We start from the raw sequence: 8653 nt of genomic DNA on the forward strand, positions 1-8653 counted from the left end.
TGGTACTGTCCACACCTACAGCATTGTCCACACCTACAGTACTGTCCACAGAGAGTACTGTCCACACTTACAGTACTGTCCACGCTGTCCACACTTACAGTACTGTCCACATCGAATGTACTGTCCACACCTAATGTACCATCCACACTTGCAGTACTGTCCACACTTACTGTACTGTCCACACCTACAGTACTGTCCACACTTACAGTACTGTCCACATCGAACGTACTGTCCACACTTACTGTACTGTCCACGCCTACAGTACTGTCCACACTTACAGTATTGTCCACACCTACAGTAACATTCACAACTAGAGTACGATCCACATTTACAGTACTGTTCACACCTAGTGTACTGTCCACACTTACAGTACTGTCCACACTTATGGGACTGTCCACACTGACTGTGATGTCCACACTTACAGTACTGTCCACACCTACAGTATTGCCCACACTTACAGTACTGTCCTCACCTACAGTACAGAACACACTTACAGTACCATCCACACTTACTGTACTGTCCACACCTAACGTACTATCCACACCAAGAGTACTGTCCATACTGTCGAAATCTCGACCTCCGAAAAGAATGACTCCGACACTTACAGCTCCGGTAGAAGTTTCTTTTTAATTTACTTGCTCGCAAGGGGTAGGTCACACTCAGTCAAGGGCTAAGTGAACACCTCCGAAATGGTTCAGTTTAACAAGATATTTATACAGTAAAACCAAAGTTCTGGCCTCTCCCTGTGTATTGCTCTGTCTCACAGTCAGTGAATACAGATAAAGAGTTAATTACTATATCCTGGTCCTGACATGGTATCCAGATATTTCCTTTTGTCAGGGTTATCAGAAAGCCAAACGGCCATTACTCCATGAGTCATAGGTAATGGGCTATCACCTGTCTTGTATTGTGTCAGGATTGTTTCAATTTCCTGGTCAGTTTATCTGTTTGCATCAAATGGATGAGGTCTCGGAAAGAGATAATGGCTAGAAGATAAGGGTGGGGTAACATGGAACTCCTGTAGTGTAGACAATAGGAGAGCACCATGGGGGGTTACTTGTCTCAGCATGACTTGTCTCCTAGCTGTCTGATGGCCATCAGCCATCTAACAGCAGGTTTAGCTGTTTATGCAAGCTGACTGCTAAAATGCAGAAAGTTCTGGAAGGGCCAGGACTCCATTTTAATCAAAAGGCACACAAATACCATATGGTATCAGCTTAGATAAAAATACTTTCCACATTCCCCCATTTTGTCCTTCACAAGGACAACTCAATCCATTCTGATCTTGTACAGTCTCTCCATTTCCATTTCCACACAAGAGCCTTCAGCAGTTGTTGCTGCCATAACTCTAGCCGTGGTCTCGGTAGGTAACATAGTTTCTCCCACCCTGGCACAGCAACACTTAACGATGACAAATAATAGATACAGGGCGAAGACTATCAGCAGGAATATGATCAAACCCTGTACCACAGATTTCCCCAGGGCTTCCAACCATCCTGATGTTTTCAGCTAGACTGCCGATATCTTCTGATTTATCTGGGATATACGTACAGCATTCTCCACCTATTAATGCGCATGTTCCTCCCTCCTTGGCTAGGAGATAATCTAAGGCCATACGATTTGAGCGCCACTGTTCGAATAGCTACCATTTCGTCATTTATCCCTTCAAAGGCTTGGGAAGTTGCGTTGGCTACTGATTCGACTAAGTTAGCCAGTTCCCGTAACTGCCATTCGGTCGATGCTATTCCATAGGGTGGCACCATTACCTTGAATATTCCGTTTAGCCATGTCAAATCCCGTTTAAATCTGTGACTTCCATAGGCCTCCCTTACAGTCCTTACTGATCTGATAAGGGGTACCACATATCCTAAGTAACAGGACCCTGTCCAGTTGGCTGGTAACCATGGGTAGGCTTTATGGCCACAAATAAAGTAGGTGCAATTATAGGGCGTCAGCTCCTGGTCCTTTCGCACTGTCCCTACTCGAGTGGTCTCACCTTCCCACCCTTTACCTGGGGCTTTGTTATGGACCGTTGTCCAGCCAACGGTTACTATCTTTCTCTCAGTGGGATTAGTTGTGGCTTGCCATTTAATCATTTGGGAACACTTGCTGCGTCCCATTTCTGGTCCTTTAGTTTCATTACTCACTAGGCATATTATACCTTCAGGATTTCCTATTCTGGGAGTAATGCTTAGGAAGGGAGGCTGATGGTTATTATCATAATTGGGCTGGTACCATCCCTGGAAGGCTGTAAGTTTATACCCTGCCGACCTCCATTCTGTTTGCTCCTTCATTTCTGACCCCTTAGTTAGTTTTGTCCTGTTTTGCACTGTCAACCATTCTACCATTTCTGATTCGTTAAAGGGGACAGATCTCAGGGGAATACCCCCCCTGGAGTGGACAGGTACATGGGAACATATCCAACAACTCGACAAGTTTTTTTCTTGAGCATACCTATGACTTAGTGCCATAAATACGTTTACGTGCAATTCCCTTCGGTGGCGGGTCTGTGCCCCTGGTGTAATCAATAATGTGAAGTAAAACCCTGTCAAGCCCAGCACCATCAGTCCCCATAGTCCATACAGTTCCTTATTCAGTCTTCCTTTTTCTGTTCCTCTGATTCCTTCGTCCCTTCCTCCTGGTCGGGTGCCCGTTTGCAATGGGATGCGTGGATCCATGTTGGTCTTTCCTTTACCTTGATTGCAGTATTGGTCGCCAGCAAGACCTGGTATGGTCCTTCGAATCTTGGCTGTAGACTGCTTTTTCTTTTAAAAATCTTGATGTAAACGAATTCCCCTGGCTCCAGGTTATGACACTTCCCTTCCGCTGGCTTGACTTGGGCTTCCTTTACCTGTGAATGAAAGCTGGAAATACATTTGGTTAGTGCAATACAATAATTCAACATATTTTCCTCCATTTTGTGGATGTCCATCTGTTTTGCAGTAAATGGTGCTGTAAAAGGTAGTCGTTGGGGACGTCCCATAACTATCTCATGCGGTGACAGGCCTGTTGTTCTGTTGGTTGCAGATCGCATTACCATCAAAGCTAAGGGCAGCAGTTCTGTCCATTTCAGTCCAGTGTCATTGCATAGTTTTGCCAGCTTATTTTTAAGCATTCCATTATATCTTTCAACAAGTCCAGCTGATTGTGGATGATAACTGCAATGAAAACGTTGATTAATCTGCAAAGCTTTACACATTTCTCTTATAACAGTTCCCGTGAAATGTGACCCGTTATCACTAGAAAGCTTAGCAGGAATTCCGAAGCGCGGTACAATTTCTTTTAACAAACATTTAGCAACAGTAGTGGCATCGGCCTTTTTACATGGAAAGGCTTCAATCCATCTAGAGAACACATCGACAATAACTAATACATACTTGAATCCCATACACATAGGTAATTCAATAAAATCCATTTGTAAATGTACAAAAGGCCCGACTGGATTTGGGTGGGAGGCAGATTCTACTTTTTCCGTCTTACCCGGATTCATTGTCTGACAGGTAACACAATTTTCACAGATTAGTTTTGCAATTGCCGAAATACCTGGTGCATACCAAGTTGCCAAAATATAATCTGCCAATCCCCCTTTGCCTGCATGTGTGAATGTATGAACACATCGGGCAATCCATGGAAGTAAGGATCTAGGGGCCACCACGCGGCCGTCATGGTGAATCCATATTCCTTCTGGATTTTTATAACATTAATCCTTCGTCCAGGTCACCACCTCCTCCGTACTGGCCTGTGTCTGAAAGGCCAGCACGTCATGAACAGTGGGTGGCGGGTCTGAGCAATTATTTTTCCTTAGTGGGAACAATGACACCCGCATCCCCCCTTTTGACAGAGCTGCTGACTTAGCTGCATTATCAGCTCTGGCATTCCCAAGTGCCACCTCATTCGACTGGCCTGTATGTGCCTGGCATTTGATAATGGCAAGTTTTAAGGGGCATTGAATGGCTCGCAGGAGATTTTCCACTTGTTCTGCATTTTTGATAGGGGTTCCTGAAGAAGTCAGGTACCCGCGAATCTTCCAAATTTGTCCATAGTCATGTGATACCCCAAAAGCATACCTGGAGTCAGTATAGATATTAACTGTGTGTCCTTCAGCCAGAATACAGGCTCGAGTTAACGCAAACAATTCGGCTTGTTGGGCTGAAAAGGAGTCTGGAAGAGAGGCTGTTTCGACAACATTAAACTGGGTCACAATTGCATAAGCCGCTCTAGGTTGGCCCCTATCATTTCGTAAGTCTGATCCGTCAACATAGTACACTAGATCAGGATTACACATTGGTACATCTGTTAGATTGATACGTGGTTTAGTCACTAATTCGGTTACCATTTCACATGAATGGGGTTCGCCGTCGTCTTCCGTGGGGAGTAGAGTGGCTGGATTTAAGGTAGTGCATCTTTTGATGATAAGGTTCGGATTTGATAACAGTTCGACCTCATATTTAGTGGTTCTTGCGGAGGTTAGGTGGCACACTTAGTAAGTAAAATCTCAACAGAGTGTGGGATATATAAAATGGTCTGATGATTTAGAGTTATTGTCTGAGCCTGTTGCATAGCATAATAAGATGCTGCCAATGAAGGAAGACATCCTGGTAGTCCGCGTGCCACTGGGTCTACTGAAATATGCTACCGGTCGCTGCCTGTCCCCATGTAACTGAGTCAAAACAGATTGTGCAAAACCCGACTTGTGATGCACAAATAAGTTGAATAGCTTAGTGTAATCTGGTAATCCCAAGGCGGGTGCTGAAGTGAGGGACTGCTTAAGACTCTGGAAAGCATTCCGGGATACTTCATTCCACATCCTTTAAGCATTGTGAGAATATAGTAGATTCATTCACAGCTCGTAGGTCATGGACAAACCTCCATTTGTGTGGGCTTCTGAACTGGACGAATCTGTGTGTTACACGGACTTCTCATTTATGCTTATAGTGATTCACAGATCACAGAATGTAAAGTACTTGTTTTCTAATTTTATTAAAAGGCTTCCAAACCCAAGATTTTTCCAATGCACTCAAAATGTTGATCAAGGAGATCACCTGAAATATCTCAAAATCCCAATTCAATTATTGTACTGCCACTCTTTATCCAAAAAAAATCCTCCTACTGAGTTAGAAGCTTTTGTACCAAGATTTTACACCAAGGACAATGAGAGTGTACTCCCCCAGCCTGCACCTCGAGAGACCCCCAAAGGCTTTTTTTTAAAAAAAAAGGCATTACAACTTTTAACCACCGGGACCATGTCTCAACAAACCTATCCTTTGTGCATTTCCTAGCTCTGTAACCTCTCATCCGAATAAACCCACACCTGCGCTTCTAACTTAAAATGTCTTAAACTTCCCACATACAGGACAACACTATGAAGGGTTAAAAAAAACTTCACTTTGTTTGAAAAAGTGGGTGGAGCTAAAACAAACAGGCAGTTCCACAACCTTTCCAAACAGGTTTCCAGACACAAGGGAAAAAAAACACAGAAGCACTCTCATTCAAAGACAAGACATTCACAAGTCTCTCTCCATTCAATAAAGCTTTTTCTTTTGCTAGCTTCATTTTTTTTTGAATCCATAAGTCAATATCAGGTTCTCTCTAAATTAAATGAACCATCGGGTGGAAATGGCCTGTTTTCACCCTTAGTCCACTTTACCGTTTTTGTTTCTTTGGTCAATTGAAGACTGACCACAATTCTGGAGCATGACATAGGCTGGTGTGCCTTTTGTGGTGTTTTAACTTGCTCCGGCACCCATTCTGGATGATTAAGATTTTCCCACAGTTTCTGATCTCACAATCCTTTCGGCCAACCGAGTTCTCTACGCCCACTTCTCCTGGCCGTTACGTGGCCTGAAAAGGCTCTTAATTCGGGCTCAGTCTGGGTGTGTGAGATATGTTGGCACAAACCAACCATAGTTGATCAATCAGTTACTGTTTCTTTCTTAATCAATCCTTGTGTTTTTTTTTTCCGAATCACAATTTTCCCTAGTGACTCTTCCCATTTCTCTAATGGCAATGACTCACAAAGGTATTGCACACAACAGTAATACAAGGACAACAAACAATATTCCCGCGAGTACACAAATCATAACCTCTAAACAAATTCTCAGTCTGCGTTGTACGCCACTACAGACCGAGTCCTTAACTTATCCTAATAAAAACTGATAAAACTTAAGGTTCCGTACCCAAACTCTTTGATCGATTGCGCTTTCTTTTTTTTTATAGTCTTATCACATAAGAACCCCTTCCGAATTAAAAACAATAAAAATCTTATCACATAAGAACCTTCGATCGATTAGCGCTTTCTTTTTTCTTTTTTTTTTAATAGTCTTATCACATAAGAACCCCTTCCGAATTAAAAACAATAAAAATCTTATCACATAAGAACCTGGAACCCTTTTCGATCGACTAGCGCTCCCTTACCTACTGAAACCTTCCCCGGGCTGTCTCGAGGTTTTTTCCAGAACCTGTTCTCTTCTGCTGGCGAGCTGAGAAAGAAATGGTTATAAAAAAAATACCTTTAACTTTTAAATGCCGAGTCTTGTAGATGCAGTACATCCGCTGTGGACAACAGATTACATATGCGATTCAACAGTGAAGAAACCTCTTGTGAGCAAAAGGTTCACCTTGTTTGGCCACTGAAGCCTTTCACTGGAGAGGCACTATGCCTGTATCCGTTTTACTCACAGGACAGAGAGTATGCATCTCGGTGGAACCTCCAATAACTGTCGAAATCTCGACCTCCGAAAAGAATGACTCCGACACTTACAGCTCCGGTAGAAGTTTCTTTTTAATTTACTTGCTCGCAAGGGGTAGGTCACACTCAGTCAAGGGCTAAGTGAACACCTCCGAAATAATTCAGTTTAACAAGATATTTATACAGTAAAACCAAAGTTCTGGCCTCTCCCTGTGTATTGCTCTGTCTCACAGTCAGTGAATAGATAAAGAGTTAATTACTATATCCTGGTCCTGACATGGTATCCAGATATTTCCTTTTGTCAGGGTTATCAGAAAGCCAAACGGCCATTACTCCATGAGTCATAGGTAATGGGCTATCACCTGTCTTGTATTGTGTCAGGATTGTTTCAATTTCCTGGTCAGTTTATCTGTTTGCATCAAATGGATGAGGTCTCGGAAAGAGATAATGGCTAGAAGATAAGGGTGGGGTGACATGGAATTCCTGTAGTGTAGACAATAGGAGAGCACCATGGGGGGTTACTTGTCTCAGCATGACTTGTCTCCTAGCTGTCTGATGGCCATCAGCCATCTAACAGCAGGTTTAGCTGTTTATGCAAGCTGACTGCTAAAATGCAGAAAGTTCTGGAAGGGCCAGGACTCCATTTTAATCAAAAGGCACACAAATACCGTATGGTATCAGCTTAGATAAAAATACTTTCCACAATACTTACATTACTGTCCACACCTACAATACTGTCCACACAGAGATTACTGTCCACACCTACAGTACTTTCCACGCTGTCCACACTTACAGTGCTGTCCACATCGAATGTACTGTCCACACTTATTGTACTGTCCACACTTACTGTACTGTCCACACCTCATGTACCATTTACACTTGCAGTACTGTCCCCACTCTTACTGTACTGTCCACACTTACAGTACTATCCAGACCTACAGTATGTCCACACTTACAGTACTGTCCACACCTACAAGGCTGTCCACACTTACAGTACTGTCCACGCCTACAGTATTGTCCACACCTACAGTACTGTCCATGCTGTCCACACTTACAGTACTGTCCACACCTACAGTACTGTCCACACTTACAGTACTGTCCACATCGAACGTACTGTCCACACTTACAGCACTGTCCACACCTACCGTACTGTCCACACAGTCCACACGTACAGCACTGTCCACACTTACTGTACTGTCCACACCTAATGTACCGTCCACACTTACAGTACTGTCCAGACCTACAGTACTGTCCACACCTGCAGTACTGTCCACACTTACAGTACTGTCCACACTTACAATACTGTCCACGCCTACAGTACTGTCCACACTTACAGTATTGTCCACACCTACAGTAACATTCACAACTAGAGTACGATCCACATTTACAGTATTGTTCACACCTAGTATACTGTGCGCACTTACAGTACAGCCCCCACTTACTGTACTGTCCACGCCTACAGTACTGTCCACACTTACAGTACTGTCCACACTTAAAGGACTGTCCACACTGACTGTGATGTGCACACTTGCAGTACTGTCCACACTTACAATACCCTCCACACTTACAGGACTGTACACACTTATAGGACTGTCCACACTTACGGTGATGTCCACACTTGCAGTACTGTCCACACTTACAATACCCTCCACACTTACAGGACTGTACACACTTACAGGACTGTACACACTGACTGTGATGTCCACACTTACAGTACTGTCCACATCAAACGTACTGTCCACACTTATTGTACTGTGCACACTTACTGTACTGTCCACACTTACAGCACTGTCCACACCTAGAGTACTGTCCACACTTACTGTACTGTCCTCACTTAATGTACTGTCCACACTTACAGAACTGTCCACACCTACAGTACTGTCCACACTTACTGTACTGTCCTCACTTAATGTACTGTACACACCTACAGTACTGTCCACACTTGCAGTACTGTCCACACTTACA

This window comes from Pristiophorus japonicus, unplaced genomic scaffold (assembly GCF_044704955.1).
Source record: "Pristiophorus japonicus isolate sPriJap1 unplaced genomic scaffold, sPriJap1.hap1 HAP1_SCAFFOLD_119, whole genome shotgun sequence".
Taxonomy (NCBI): domain Eukaryota; kingdom Metazoa; phylum Chordata; class Chondrichthyes; family Pristiophoridae; genus Pristiophorus; species Pristiophorus japonicus.